This window comes from Chamaea fasciata, unplaced genomic scaffold, assembly GCF_029207755.1.
Source record: "Chamaea fasciata isolate MVZ Bird 193981 ecotype frontalis unplaced genomic scaffold, bChaFas1.0.hap1 SCAF_2, whole genome shotgun sequence".
NCBI lineage: Eukaryota > Metazoa > Chordata > Aves > Passeriformes > Sylviidae > Chamaea > Chamaea fasciata.
In genome coordinates, this window is record NW_027094087.1 from 31,928,808 (window position 1) to 31,944,735 (window position 15,928).

Sequence of the window (15,928 nt, forward strand, 5' to 3'; positions counted from 1 at the left end):
GAGTTTTAAAATATATGTAGCCCATATCTTGTACTCCTACCTTAATAAAGCCAGAAGGATGTCTGAAAAAATCCTCTGAAAATGCAGCCAACTTCCTAAAGGGAAAAAAGTATATATATATATATATATATATATATATATATATATATATATATATATATATACACACACACACATAATATACACACACATACACACACACACACACACACACACACATATTTATATAAATAAACACTGCAATCAAAATTATGATTGTGGAATATATGACCATAACCCGTCTGATGAAAACTTCATGTACCAGCAACGAATCAAGATACCCATACGTTTCTCCAGCATTTGGTTAACCCCATCTCTAGATGAATATTTAACTTTTTCATAAATAAATGAATATTTATTATATTAGTTGCTGCTGTTTTTTTTTTTTGTCCCAAGTCCAATCAGCATATGAAACTTGCCTATATATTATATCAGAAATTATAGAGGAAATTAATAATGATTGAAATGCTTTCTGATCGTATCTTTTATGAGTAATAAAACAACTAATTCCCAAACAATAGCTGAACCTTCCCTTCAGATAGCTGGAAGATATTTTTTTAGTTCCACAGCTTTCTTCATCATTCCTGAAGGTTATCATTATTTGCTTTTCATATTTAGCTGAGACCTGAGATTAATGAAACTAAAAATTACAGATTTTAATATAAATAAAAAGTATTAAAAATATATATAATCTTATTGTTCTTCATGCAATTTTAGGACAATCAGTAAAAAACAACGGCATATAATTCCAAGAAAGATAAAAAAATTGAATAGTTGGCATTACTACTCAAGTTTTAGTTATAATATAAGAGCAGGGGGAAATTGAATCTATTTGAAGGAAAGAAAATGTAAATCTTGTTAAGAAAAAGTTAGTTCTTCATAACTTTCTTTTTGAGCTTCTAAAATTCATTGCTGCAAGATACCTGTGAAGTGGCCCATGAAAGCACTTAGGAAAGAAGCCTCATGTCTGAATTTGCAGAAAAGTAAAAATTACTGTGCTATAGTTTACACCCCAAAAATTTTAATTCAGTTCTAACTAGAGAACTACTCACTCAAATACCTTGGCCTTTGTGTTTCTATGATGAAATGACCAAATAAAATAATATAAATATAGGTTCAGACATTTGTTTTCAAAAACTCAGGTATCCCTCACTGATTGCTCTAAGAGGGATGAAACAACCTAAAAGTAAGAAGCTGAATTATCACTGATTTACTTTCAGTTTCTTTATGTGGGTATATCCTTAAAGGTTGAGGGCATGAGTCTGTACGCGCAATGTTTATTTCAATGTAACTGTTCTTACCACTCCAGTTGTCAGAGAATAGACACCTAAGTTACAGAACCCTTTTTAAGACCCTGTAAAAATACATTTTTTCCTAGTAACTAACAGCAAATACAGAGGTCAGTCTTGACCTACTCATCACATTTGTTGCCCACAGAGACAGAGCTCCTTGTTTCAGATGCAAGTGCCCACTTCACTTTTTGTGCCTCATTTTGCTTCAGTTTTATGGCATAATTCAGAAATACCGTATCAGCACCTTCCTGTGGAGTGGATGACTCCAGTGAAAAGATTTCATAGAGCCATAGAGTCATAGAATATGCTGATCTGGAGGGCACCCATCAGGATCATCAAATCCAACTCCTGGCCCTGCACAACACCTTTCCCAAGAGTCACATCATGTGTCTGGGAGCATTTTTCAAACACTTCTTGAACTCTGTCAAGTTTGGTGCTGTGACCACTTCCCTGGGGAGCCCATTTTGGTTTCCCCCCCTGGGGGAAAAAACCTTTTCCTGATACCCAGCCTAAGCCTCCTCTGACTCAGTTTCATGCCATTCCCTCACGCCCTGTCACTGATCACAAATTAAAAAATTGGTACCCGCTTCTCTGCTTCCCCTCATGAGGATGTTTAGGACCCCAATGAGGACTCCCTCAGTCTTCTCCTCTCTTTGGAGACATCCTATACCTCCCTACACAAGCCTGTAATGCCTGCTGCTCCCTTAAAGTTGTATCCAAATGTATTAAGGCATTGACATCTGCCAGCTACACCATGGAGAAACAGCACTTACAGGGAACCTGAGTAAAGAGGATGTTAGAGCTACAGCTGGAACCCATAAAATATCTTGAGGAAAGAAGTAGTAGGGAAATATATTAGTTTTCTGGAAAACACAAAGTGGTGTGGCACTCACCAGGAAAGTTTCTCCCATATTACTAAATACAGGAGGAGGCAAAATCAGCACCGAGGTATTTGAAATAAAGGTGGATGGTAAAGAAGGTCTAAATTAATTTCTCTAGGGAGTAAAGACAGGATTGACCATGTTTTCTTCATTTTATCTAAACCTGTGGCAATTTTGTTTTCAAGTTTCAGTATTTTTTTTTTCTATTTTCATATTCTAAAAAAGATAGGCAGTCAAACAAGCAAGGAAAAAAAATACACTTTTTTCTATCATTCCTTTTTAAAGTTCTTGTTCTTAGGATTGTAAATCCTGGAGGTCCTTTCACTCAGAAGGAGGGACCAGCAGGTGGTTTATGTATGAAAATTACAAAGCTTTTCTTTGATTTTCAGCAGGAAAAAAAGACCTAATTTTTTGTGGATCACAAAGTTAACCAGCAAGAGATGAAAAATAGTCCAATCAATCCTCCAACACCACCATTCTGTGGCTGAATAGTCAGATCCTTCAAACTCTACACTAGAATTTGTTCTGCAATTCACACTAGATTGTAAACTCTTGGTCACTGTTTTCCCCCATTTCCTTAAGTTTATGTTATCGTGACTATAACGTTATGACTATTTAAAAATAAAATCTTAAGTCACATGGATCACATGAATACAACTTATGAACCATATTTTAGCCAGGTCTTCCTGTTCATTGCATGAAACAGGCCAATCCCATCCAGAAAATTTGATATCTCTGATTTCTAATTCCTCAACCATGTTTTGCATGTCTGTAAGTGTTTTAGCCAATTTAAATTCCTATCCAGTATTCTCAGTGTTCTCATTTACTGTAGCTTTAAATTCATGTGCATTTATTGATTTCAGTTCCATTTACTCCCAGTTCACTTTGGCATCACTGGGAAGAGAATCATGCACACAGTTCTTATGATGCTTTGGTATCTTTTCAAATAGATGTGAAACTAAACTCTGCTGTGATCAATTTGAGATAAATTTTTCCAGATATTATATTTTTATTTCCATCTATTATGAATGTGCATGAGTTATTTGAGATGGTTGGTTCTTATGAAGAAAAAAAAAAAAAAACCTTCATAAATTCCACTGAGTAACAAACTATTTTAAATGATTGTATATTTGAGTAGCTCATAAATATGCCTGGTTTCCACCCTAGATTTACTATATTTTTAATTTTCCAACAGAATGGCCATAGTTTTAAGGCTTTCATCTGAAGTCTGGTGTATTTAAAGGGCACAATGTACTTAACTATTCAAAAAGGCTCTTGATCCTATGAATGCACTTTGTCAGTAATGGGATAGTCATTTTCCAGGCCAGTAAAAAGCTATTACTCACTGGAACACAAACAGATTGCGAGAGGGAAAGCTCATGCTGATGGCTGGCAGCCTGACAGAGGAAAGTGGGAAATATGGCCCTTACCTGAATTAAGTTGCATTGACTCTATCTGTTCCAAACGTTTGACTCCTTTCTTCTTCCGATACTTATGACAATAATAGGCTATCAGATTTATATCATTAATGCACTGACCTTTGTCAGAAGGAACATTTTGACAGGAAAAGATGTGATGTGCTGCTCCGCTTTGTAGTTTTGACAATGACTGACAGTATGGCCGTATATCGACATGGCAAAGCTTATGCTTATATTTTTATATTGTCATCCTTGGATTAACTCCTGGGTTTTCATCATCTTTAATCACGTATAACTTTTCTAATGAAATGCCTAGGTAGAGACAATTTATGCTGCCGAGAAGCCTTGGTTCACCTCATACCTATAGAAGTGACTTGTGTTCTAAGTAAAGATGAATTTTGGGTGAAGGGACAGCTAAACCTAGCAAACACTGATGCTTCTGTTCCTTTACTCCATGGTAAGGATGCTCTTGCATTGAGAAAGTCTTAATGCTTTGTTGAAAGTTTTATGTTGAGAGTGAATATTTCATTTGACTAATTTTTCTATGAAAGGGTTAGATTTGATGGAATGTGACTAAACTTTAACTTTGACAAGTGTTACTGCAGGGAATTTAAATATTTAGGATATGATAATACATGGGTGAAATTATTTTTCTTTGTCTTTAGGACTGGTGGGCACAGGCATTTCATCACCACAGCAGCAAAGAAAAAAGCCATTTATCCAGGTAATTAGACAAGGCAAAATGGAAAGGGGCACAGAAAAAGATATTTGTCCAAAAAAAGAGGGTTCAAATGTTAAGTTTGGAGGATTTTTTAATTAAAAAATATGACATCCCATGTTTACGTTAGTATCCAAACTGAACTGTTCATATTGCCTGTTTTTCCTGTGTGTGCACTGGTGTCTTATTTGGTGGGGATTGCAGCACAACAATGTTGTGTAGCATGCAGCCTTCAACCCTTCTCTATGTTTTTAGCGTAACATGAAGAATATCTTCCATATTGTGCAGTGGAAACAAAATTGACAGTGTCTGCCCTTGATGATCTTATCTTGTAAACCCTTACACATGGGCAATTTTTATTCCCTTGAAGTTTATTTCTGTTCACAGTGAAATCACTGATGAAATTCCCAACACCTCCAGCAGAGCAGGATCAAAACCAGGAATATTATCACTGACTTTTGTGGGAGCTCTCAGAGAACAAATCAAACTGGAAGACAACTGAAGCAACAAAAACTTGTTTTCTCTCTTTCACCTTCCAAAATTTCGATATGAAATTGCATCACTTTTCATTCATCTCTTTGAGTGACATATAATGAGGTTTCATTGTTCACTATGACATTTTGACAAATGTTGTGCTACTATTCCTCCTGAGAGTGACTACACAAAACATCCCCACTCCAGAAGCATAGCGCCAGCATAGTGAGAATCCAAATGAATTATGCATGAAACATGAGAAAGGAAGCAAACGTTAACTAATCTCAAAATGGGTCAAACTCGTGACAATTTAGTTAGTGACAAATGAAGTAATTTTTCTACAATATTTACCAACTGTGTCCCTTTTGATTTGTGTCCCTACTGATTTGCAGAGCACAAAAGGTCATTTTCCAGGCAGATGGACAATTTCCCTTGGAGAGGGAAATTTAGCTTCTACATGCCAGATGTAATGAGAACTAATAAATTAGGCAAAACTGCTGTTTACCTAAGATGAAATATTGATGGCCAGGCCCACGAGAATGCTAATGTCTACATTAATCTTTTTTTTTTTTTTTTTTAAGTCTGTAAATTTAGATTACAGTAACAGAAGTTGTGATAGATATATATATATATCACAGATACAGAAACATTAGAAAAGGTACCAACCACAGAATGCAAATACAATGCAACTGAAAAAATTCAGTTTCTTCTACATTAATTTTAGTTTTATTAGGTAGAATGAAATGGGATGTAAAGCAGTACCAACCCCAAATGGTATGGTTTGAAGTATTGAGAGCAGATTAGAAGATCTTTTCACTTTTATATTACCAGTGTCTAGAAGCTGGAATGCAAGATATGTGACATAATCTGGTGGTCTTTATCCCATTCCCAGATTGTGGTGCCATATGTCTCCTTCATACGGCAGTGTAATCTAGGCACAAGGATTGGAACAAACCTTTCAAGACAGGAAGGTACCATATGACTGAAAAAAGCACTATTAATGTCTTAAGTTAGGAGAATAAAAGTGATCCATGTAACTAAATGTCTTTAACTCCAAATTTTGAAGACTGTATTCTGAAGGCGAATGTATTTAAAGGCATGAAAGCAAGTAAAAAATAAGTTAAAATACAATCCTCATTTAGCATCAGAATATTAAATGCCAAAAATCTGGTAATTCAGGCAATTGGAATGGCCTGTAAGAAACTGTAAGCCCAAACCCATCCTGTCAACACAAGCAGGGAAATCACAGAAAAGTTTTTCTGAATGTTTGTGCACAACTGCAGAACTATGCAGTAACTGACAGGACAGCTTGCAAAAGCAGAGTGCAGTGATGGATGAATGCAAGGATGGATGCACATATATGACACATATGGATGGACATTTGCATTTGCATGGATGATATGTATAGAGCTCTGCAAAGGAACAGGCGGGTTTGTTGAGACCTTATTAGTGACAATCAGAAGTGAGATCATGGGAGACAGTGGTGTCAAACCTCTGCTGGTCAGTCTGATCAAAAAGAGACAGTGATTGAAGCTTCCTTGAAATCTTCTGTTCACTAGTCTTGTTTTTCATGGAAGACATTAGTCATACAAGGGTCACACAACAATCTCAGGAATGTCCAGTTTGTTTTAATACAGCTGCTTGAATGAATTGAGAAGAGCCCTGCCAAGAAGGACTTGAGGATACTGGGCAATAAAAACTTCTTTCAGGTGAGGAAAGTGGTGATTCACCCTAGCTCAGCTACCATAAGAATGTATCCAGGGTATAATGTCTATTGTAGTGCCCCCCTGTATGAGAGTGACATACTGAGGAAAGTCCAGCAGCAGCCACCAAGAAGATCAGTGACTGGAGCATATGGCCTACAAGGAGGCATTGGGAGAGCTGAAAGTGTTTAGCTGGGTTAAAAAAAAGCTGTCTTCAATGACAAAGGAAATAATGATAGAATGGATAATCAGGGTCACCCGTGGGGTCCACAGTAAAAATACAAGTGGCAAAAAATAAAATTCAGTTTGGATATTAGTATAATAGCTCTTATGATTACAGTAATTTAGCACTGGAGCAGGTTTATCAGTGGGGCTATGGAGTCTCTGCCACTGTTGAGGGTCTCAGTGCATCCTTGAGAAACCTGGTCTGAATTTGAAGCTGGTTCTGCAGAAAGTTGAGTGTGCAATCTCAGAGAGTCTTTCCAGCCTCAATGACTAAGTGATACTTTGACTTTATTTATATAGCAAAGAACAGAATAGCGGATAGTGAGGCATGGCATCCTGGTAGTGGGAGGAAGCAGCGATCACAGTTTAAAAAGATTTCTACAGAAATGTTGGTAGAACAGTACCGGGAAGCTAAATCCAGTTATTTAATTTTTTCCAATATGGTAAAAAGGATGTTTTAAGTAGAAAACATTTTAAAACAACCTTCAGCCAATATTAAAATGGAAAAAAATAATGATGTTTATGCAATTAAAAAGAAAAAAGGGAAAAAAAGTAGAGAAAACAATTTGCAAGTAAGATTGCAAGTATTGTGATGAGATAAAAACTGTATTGATTTAAACCTTTCGCTCCTGATATAGCTCCTTTACATGGATCTGTTATTTTAATACTGAGCTGGTAAAACTCCTGGGAATTCTCCTTGTGTAAGGAAAATCCTAGCTGGCAGAGAAAGCAACCATGACTGGCTTTGCTCTAGGGTACTGAAGAGAACATCATTTCCAGGGCAGGGGTGGGGAGCTAAAATAGCTCCTTGTTATGGATACCCATTTTGACAGTGATGAAGAAGACTATCACCTCTCCATATAAGTACCTAAATATGTTGAGCAATAAGACTATTGAAAACAGATGTGTATTTCATAGGGTTTTGATGCAAAAGTTTCACTTTTTAAAGAAACCCTCTAACAACACAAAAGCTCATTATAAACACTGAGTTTTGGATGCATTAAAATTTTATCAAAATAAATTAATACTATAAAATAATGCTAGAGAAAAAAAAAATCTGCTATTTTTATAGGAATTATTTCTTCTATCAGAATTAGATTGTTTTCCATTGCAGTAATTGAAATATGATGCTGAATTCTGATATTTCTTACATATCAATCCAAAGAGGCATAATTATTTTAGTATTTGTTTTGAGCATTTACATGGTTTTCTGAGAGCAGAATTTACATACATTTTCAGCCTTCAAGCATGTTTTGAAGTCAAAGGATAACTGACTCTAGCACAGAAAGTAATAACATAATCAACATTTTAAAGCACATTCCTTTAGAAACTAGAGCCTTCCAACCACTTAGAATCACATTTCATAAAACGCACAAAAGAAGTTATTTACTGAGACTACCGAGAAAATATTAAAAATCTATTAGACATATATTTGTATTTTATTAGGATAAACTGCTGAATTCTAGACAAACATGTCCTGCTTATAAATTTTATTAATGAATAATATCAAGGTAAAATTTTCAGTACAGCCTGGAGACTGAAAAGTTTTCCTCTGTCATTCACACTTGGTCTAGTTCTGGATTCCATATGAAATTTCAGACAGGAAGATTTATGTTGTATGTACAGAGTGCATTAATCCACTGCACTACAAAGTCCATTAATTTTGAATACTGCTATCAATTGGGCTACAGGGCATGGTGATAACTACATTATTACCTTTATAAAAATGCCTACACTGATACAGGGCCTTGTTTTTACTTTCTGGATACTTTATGCAGTTTTGTATATGCACATGAATAGGCAAAAATTTCAAAACTTATGCAAGTCTGTCAAATATTTGCATTTATATTTATTACATTTTTAGTATCATAATATCAGGATGCTCAATTAAATTAAAGGTCTTTTAGCCATAAATGGAAGCGAACGAATTTAAATACCAAGTGTAGAAGGCAAACCCAACTATTCCTTCTCATTATTTTGGTAGATACAAAAGAATCAGACTAAGGATCAAAGGGGAAATTTTGGATTGGGAAAAATATTCAATTTTATACAATCAAGATCATCTTTTTTTCTTTTAGAAGAGGGTCTCACATTGTCTAGACGCAGATACTTATAACATTTTTCTTCAATGAGGAGATGCTTCTTAATAAAGTTTTGGCACTTTAGCATGTAAATCCATCAACTGAATACTCTCAGGCTGAACTCAAAAGGTTGGTGAGGTGGACTGCAGAAACCCCACGAAGTTTAAGAGCAGAAAATACAGTTCCAATAAATATAGCGATTTTTTTTTTCATAATCTGACCTCCTTTGAGCAGGTGGTTGGACTAGAGGGCTTCTGAAAGTCTTTTCAAACTAAATCATTCTCTGAATTTAAAAAGATAGTTTATTGGCATCTTTAGGTAACAAGTGGATGTGTATAGGATAACGCACAAGCTGGAACACAGGAAATTCCAGATAAATATACAGAAAAACCTCTTCATCCTGACAGCAGGCAAGCACTTGGAAAGGGGGATAGAAGAAATGATGATATTTCCAAACTTAGAGATATTCAGAACTCGGCTGAAAAAGATCTGAACATTCTCATATAATTTTGAGGTTAGTCTTGCTGTTCGTGGACTTCACCAACTATAAGTTCATTTGCCACTGAAATAATTAAATGATTTGAAACATTCAAAATTGCCATAAATTTTCTCTCCATTTTAAAGTCTTGCCTGAAAAGCCCCTTCCAGGAAATATGATTTTTTTTTTTTTAATAGAAATATCAACATCTGGTTGCAAAAACACTCCAGAGCAACATTTCTCTTTTCCACATATATTCCCACACATATTCAGCGCATTATTTTACAGCAATTTCTGGCTCAAGTTTGCATCTGCAAAGCTATAAGCCCTTCTGAAAGTATGGCTATATTTGTATATGATCAATCCCACAAAATGCATAGGCTGTAATTTACCACAGATTTCTGCTGCACTTGTAAATGAGACAGAATTGGTAGAGCTGGAAATAAACAATGATTGTATGACCTAATGTAATTTTTATTTTGTTTTAGATTGTCTCCAAGAGATTCTCATTACATATTAACTGAAAAAAAAATCCCTCACATATTTTTTTTCCCAGACTCAGCTTCATTCCCCACATTCTCTGCCTTCTCCCAACACCAGCTGCATAGTGGGAAGGAGAATGGGAGCTGTGGTCAGTTCATCACATGTTGCCTCTGCCACTTCTTCCTCCTCAGGGGAGGATTCCTCACACTCTTTCCCTGCTTCAGAGTGGGGTTCCACCCACACAGGACAGTCCTCCATGGGCTTCTCCAATAGGAATCCTTCCCAGAGGCTGCACTTCTCACATGGCTCCAGCATGAGTCCCTTGCACGGGGTGCAGTATTTCAGGGGGGGTCCATCTTGGGGCTGGCTGGCCATGATTCCCATGGATATGGGGGAAGCTTCTAGAAGCTTGTCACAGAAGTCATCCCTGCATTGCCAGAACTACCAAAACTTTGCCACACAAACCTAAAACATGTGGAGTGGCATCACTGATCAGGCTTACAGTTTATCTGCTGGAAATGGTGAATAGTGCCAGAGATAAACTATATTTTTGTCTTGTCACAAGAAAGGTTTCATCTTTCATCACAAAGCCTCAAAATTGTCCCTCAAGAAAGGAAATGCTGGCAGTGATAATTTAAAGAACATTATTAAAGAAACAATGTAGAATAACTCTATACAATTTGGTCTTCATCAACCAGTGTTTGCTGTGTTATCAAATTGACACAAATCTCACTGAATTGATTCACTATAAAGTGTGCACAATATGGCTCATATTATTCCCCTCAATGAATATTAGTTTTATGCCACTCTCTCACGCTTCAGCTTTTTTTCTCAGTAGACTCCATAACATCATGAATGTTTTTATTCAAGCAAAATTTAAATAGGAGGAAACCTTATACATTTTTATATAGTACCTTCATGTTAATTGCATAGAATTTTAACTGAAATATCAGAAGAGATAAAGATAGAATAAAAAAGATATTTTTTGTCACTAAGGGACATTTCCTGGTTGAATTTCTTTTTTTTTTAACTGAATTTTAAATAATATTTCATTGAATGTACATTGCACAATTCATTGTATTGATTCAGTTTTCCACCACTAATACTAGAATATGGCGGAGGAAAATGTGTGACTCTCACCACCAATGGTCAGTTTCTTTTCTTTTATCAGCACTGATGTTCCAGCTTCAGTATCCTTCTCATATTTCCTTTCAGAGATTTTCATTCTTTTAGTAAAAATGAAATATGCAGGATGTTTTTTCCTCTCCTCTGTACTTAAACTGTATCATAGCTTTGCTTTGGCACCGTTAGGACTTTTAAAGTGTATGAAGTAGCAAAAAAAAGTCTAAACATTTGGGTTATTACGATCATGGCTGAAGGGACTTCTTTCATATTATTTCTACTAACAATGTAATTTTTAATATCAGATTTACGGTAATTTATAGCAGTAGGAACTCAAAACAATGCAGTGAGTGAACACTGAACTTTCACTGAGAAGAGGCTTAAAGCTTGATGATCATTGAAGTAGCTCCAGATTTACCTCAGTAATATATTAGACAATGAATCTGAGATTTGTTTACAGGAGTATGAAAGGGGAAGTTTTCAGAGGACAATACAAGGCCTAATTTAATTGCCATCAACAACATCCCTGAGAAACCAATGGCTTAGCTTCTATTTGCTGAGAACATTTTCTGTACAAGCTGGATGGATCCTTGGAAGATACAAGAAAGGGCAAAATCCTATTTACAAGCACTAGTATTGTCTTATCTCTGACATATTTCTATTTATAACAGCTCAGCCCTTTATGACTCTTTCAATAAAGAACTGCCAGTTCAAGTAGCCATCTTTAGGGTCTTGTGTTTGTTTCCTTTTTTTTCCTTGCACTATCTTCTGGGGCATAAAATATTACTTTTCATTTAACAACCTGAACAGCCATTAAAACACCATCTGAAACAAAACATATAGACCTGTTTATTTAGTCCATTTGTGTATGGCATTGCCTTTTAAAACCACCCACTCCTGTTAATTTAATGATTAGACAATAAAAAAATATGTCCTGCTCATTTGTATTAGTGTAACATCTAATAAAACAATCTCCAAGCCAGAACATGGAGGAGAAATTTATTTTCATGTTATTCACAGTGAATTGCTCTTGATATTAATTACACAGGAGCAATGATATTGAATCCATTGCTCTTTAGAGCTTACTGTACCCTGTAGTCTGACTGATCTTCATTTTCCTTTTACATCATATCAGGGAAAAGATCATAGCTGTAATACAGAACTAGACATGTACAAGCTGAAATGATCCAAATTAGAAGCAAGAAACTTCTACTGAGTCACAGCTAACAATGCTGTGTTCAAGGCTACTAGACTGCCAGTGGAAGAAAAAAGTCACTACAAAATGGAAATGAGTCTCAATGTTGATGAGGCAAAGGGAAATTAAGGAAGTGATACAGAAAAGCCCAAGATAACAGCATTCTGCCTTAATCAACTTGCTGTTTAATTTTTCTATCTAGGGTCAATTATGGTTCCTTTAAAACCAAGGAGAACAGTTCCATTGTCCTGCTGGGATCAATGTTATTTTCTATCAATTTAGATTTGGTATTGTCCTTGAATTTTAGTAGATGCTGTAGTATAAACAAAGCTTGGTTAAAAATAAAACATAAATAACCACACAAAAAATGTTTTCTTTGCTAAGTCAAGAAACTGTGGTTTTAACAGCTCTTACATATTAAGAAGCTGAGAGAGAGTATGAGACATTAAAAAAAAATTGGGAAGATGGAGAATTTAAGATTTTTTTAAACCAAGTTGAGAAAATTTTGAAGGTGGAAATAAAGACATGAGGGATAAGAAATTTCAGAAAACTTAGAAGATATTAAAGAAGCAATTTTCCTACTTATATATAGATTTTTCCTAACACAGATGAGTAAGGCGGTTTCTATTATCTTGTTTTAACTTTGTCAAAAAAGTTCTACCCCTGTGAGGAATCCTTTCAAAGAAAGATACATGAAATTCAAATAAAAATTGTGAAACAGAACCCCCCAGAAAGAGGTGTTCCAAATTTTAGACACTGATTATCAACTCACATATGTAATCAAGACATTGAAGTTTCCAGGAAAAAGTTCCCTAAATTGTGAAATTAATACAGTTGGGATTTTTCAACATCTGAGAAAGAGAAACCCTAACTTCTGTAATTTTCCTCCAAAAGAGTCAAAAGATAATATCATATCTATAGAAAACCAGCCATGGATGCCAAATTCTAAAACTTGCTTTGTTGAAAGTCTTAGAGGTATTTCTGGTGAGTTAATTGCTCCTTTTTGTAGAATGACCCTGTAAAATCTTGTAAAATAAAGATAACTGAAAGTTTCCGCTGTGGAGGTCAATACGAGAGGACAAAGAAACAAGGACTGTACAAAGACCATGATCTTTTCCTGTTTCCATGGTGACACAGTTCTGAAAGAGATACACCCATTTAAAATGGTGGATCCTTTTAAAAGATATTTTAAGCAGATGTAACTGTGCTTGTTAAGCATTGGAATTAAATTCCTGAGCCCTATTCAAACTCTTTCCATCCCTCCCCATTTAGAGAGCATGGGCTAAGAGGAATCAGAATGTAAAAAGTCCACATTTTGAAAGATAGGTTTCAGATGTACAATCTCCAAAAATAGCCACATTCCTTACAAATTTACTGGAATACAGGCTTTCTGGATAAAAAAGTCTCAGAGATGTGTCTATCTGTTTATTAGACATTGTCATAACCTACCTATGTTGCTGCATGCTGGAACTTAAAATCACAATTTAATGAAGACATGAATTTTAATGATTTCATTTTGAGTTTTTTCCCCTCTGTATGCACTTATAGTAGTAAGGAAGATGAACCATTTAAATGGAGATAGAACCTGTCATCATACTAATCACACCTATTAAAAATTTGACAATCTGTGGGCATCTGTTTCCCTCTCCCAAACACCAAACCTCAAAGCTAAGGTTAAGAAAAAAGTGCTCAATGTACTTATGTTAGGCCATCCTTGAAACCAGCATAGACCTGACAGTGTGTTAATAGGGACATAAGAAAATTATCTCTCATGAGAAACAGAAAGACAGAAAGCCATTGTCTGTTGTCACTGCAGGGGAAGTAGAATATAATTTGTGGAAAAATCACTCTCTGTTTAACTCATTGTTTCTGGTCCTGAGCAGAATTACGTATACTCCAGACTCTTCATTTCAGAGTGATTTTTAAGTCTTCACTGAGAACCAGGAGGGAGGCAGCGACTGTTTTGTAAGAAATGTTCCCTTATTTTCACTGGGGTGTTTCCATCTTGATTGATTACATGAGTTTGTCCTGCTGTGCAGTTGTTGCTTGGCTTATCCTGTGTTGACACCATGAGGATACTGCTGCCCAGGATGAAATGTGCTACATCCTGCAACGTGCAGATGACAGATCCATAAATACTGATGTTTCACTTCTGGGATTATCTACTGTGGCAGTGGTGGGGATATCTTTTTATTATGCTCTATGGCACACAAGTTATAAACAACTTGTCTCCTCAATTTACCTAGAAAATAATTTTCATCTTTCCCTAGTAACATCCAAACTCCACTGGGCTATTTTCCCCTTTATGGTAGACCAACATGCACATTTGTTCCTGTCTTGACTTTAAGTTCGAAGTTTCTTTTCTTCTGTTTCAGATACAAGGAAATGTTCATGTGCCTGACAACTGAGTTGGTGTTTTACTTCTAGCAACTGGTCTAGCAAAAGACAAGACCTCTATTTGCCCTGCGTATGAGCCTCTATCAAAAGTATCCTTGAATTTACATTCAGAAGAGGGCAATTATGGCAATGAAATGGCTACAAGGAATGTCCTGTGAGGACTAGTTGAGGTTTTGTCTGATTTGGAGAATAGTTGGTTGAAGGGTGACCTTCTGGCTCCTCCCTGAGGAGGGCAAATGAAGAGGGAAGTGTTGATTTCCCTGGTATCCACTAATAGGAAACAGGAAAAATTCAAAGCCACAGCAAGGGAAGTTTAGTATGGATATTAGGAAACATCTCTTTACTGAAGAAATGCTCCAACAGTGGAACAGGCCTTCTAGAGAAATGGTGAGTGTGCCAACCCTGTCAAGGTTTAAGAGGCACTTGGACAATGACCTTAGCTACACGCTTTTACTTGATCAGCCCTGAGGTGGTCAGGCAGCTAGACTGGACTGTTGTAGGTCACTTCAAAATTGAGTCATATTCTTTCTATTCTATTCTATTCTATTCTATTCTATTCTATTCTATTCTATTCTATTCTATTCTATTCTGTTTATAACTATCAGGGTTATTATTAAATGTGTTCAGACACAATTCTGCAAATTTCCAACATCTTTTTCCTGTCCTAGCCTGTTAGAGAAGACCATATTGCTGTTTGCCTACACCCTTTTCATTTACTCTCCCTAAGGGACACCCAGAAGTTCGGATATATTCACCAGTTTCCAGAGATGTATTGGTGCTAGTGAAACAAATTTCAGTAACCTGGTTATTTCCCATAAACTAATTGTGCTTTTCTTGTAGAGAAAATCCTTTGCTTCTTTTTTTTTTTTCTCTCTCATATTTTCTTTCTCCTCATTCAGAAACCCTGCAGCACATTCCAAATTTTTATCCTTAAAAAAGATCCTATGTCAATGTGCTTAAATCCTACTTTTCCTGTGCAATCCATGCAATACAGATGCAGATCCATTTCCAGCTTCTCATCTATGCTAAAAAAGTCAGGTTGTTGTAGAAATACAGTTTAAATTATTTTGAATCTTTAAAATATATTAGGGATTTTCAGTCTGCTTTTTTCTCTTGGTTTTCAGAGCTGCTTTTGGAATAAAATTTGTAAATAAAATTTGATCTGACATATCTATCCCATAATATAATTTCACTTATTATTTTTGTGAGTAGCTGGATTAAGACACTTGCAATTTCTACTTCCAGGCAAGTATCAACTGAGTAATCTTTGACAGATTTCAGGCCTAAAGATAATATAAAATCTTTAATTACATATTTTTATATAGTGTTAAATTAATTGGAATTTTTAATTGTAGATTGAAATAGCAGATAAGAGAAGCAATCCTAGTTTACAGGTATCAAATTATTTCATTAAGAAACACA

At 35.6% G+C, this 15,928-nt stretch overlaps 1 protein-coding gene across 1 annotated transcript in view; it reads right to left on the minus strand.

The window, feature by feature from the left end:
• Positions 1-15,928, minus strand: part of TENM4 (teneurin transmembrane protein 4) — a 1,208,276-nt gene that overhangs the window by 1,067,816 nt on the left and 124,532 nt on the right. The window contains exon 2 of the mRNA XM_066175594.1: positions 41-95. The gene's annotated coding sequence lies outside the window, so the exon portion shown is untranslated. The remainder of the gene's footprint in view (positions 1-40; positions 96-15,928) is intronic.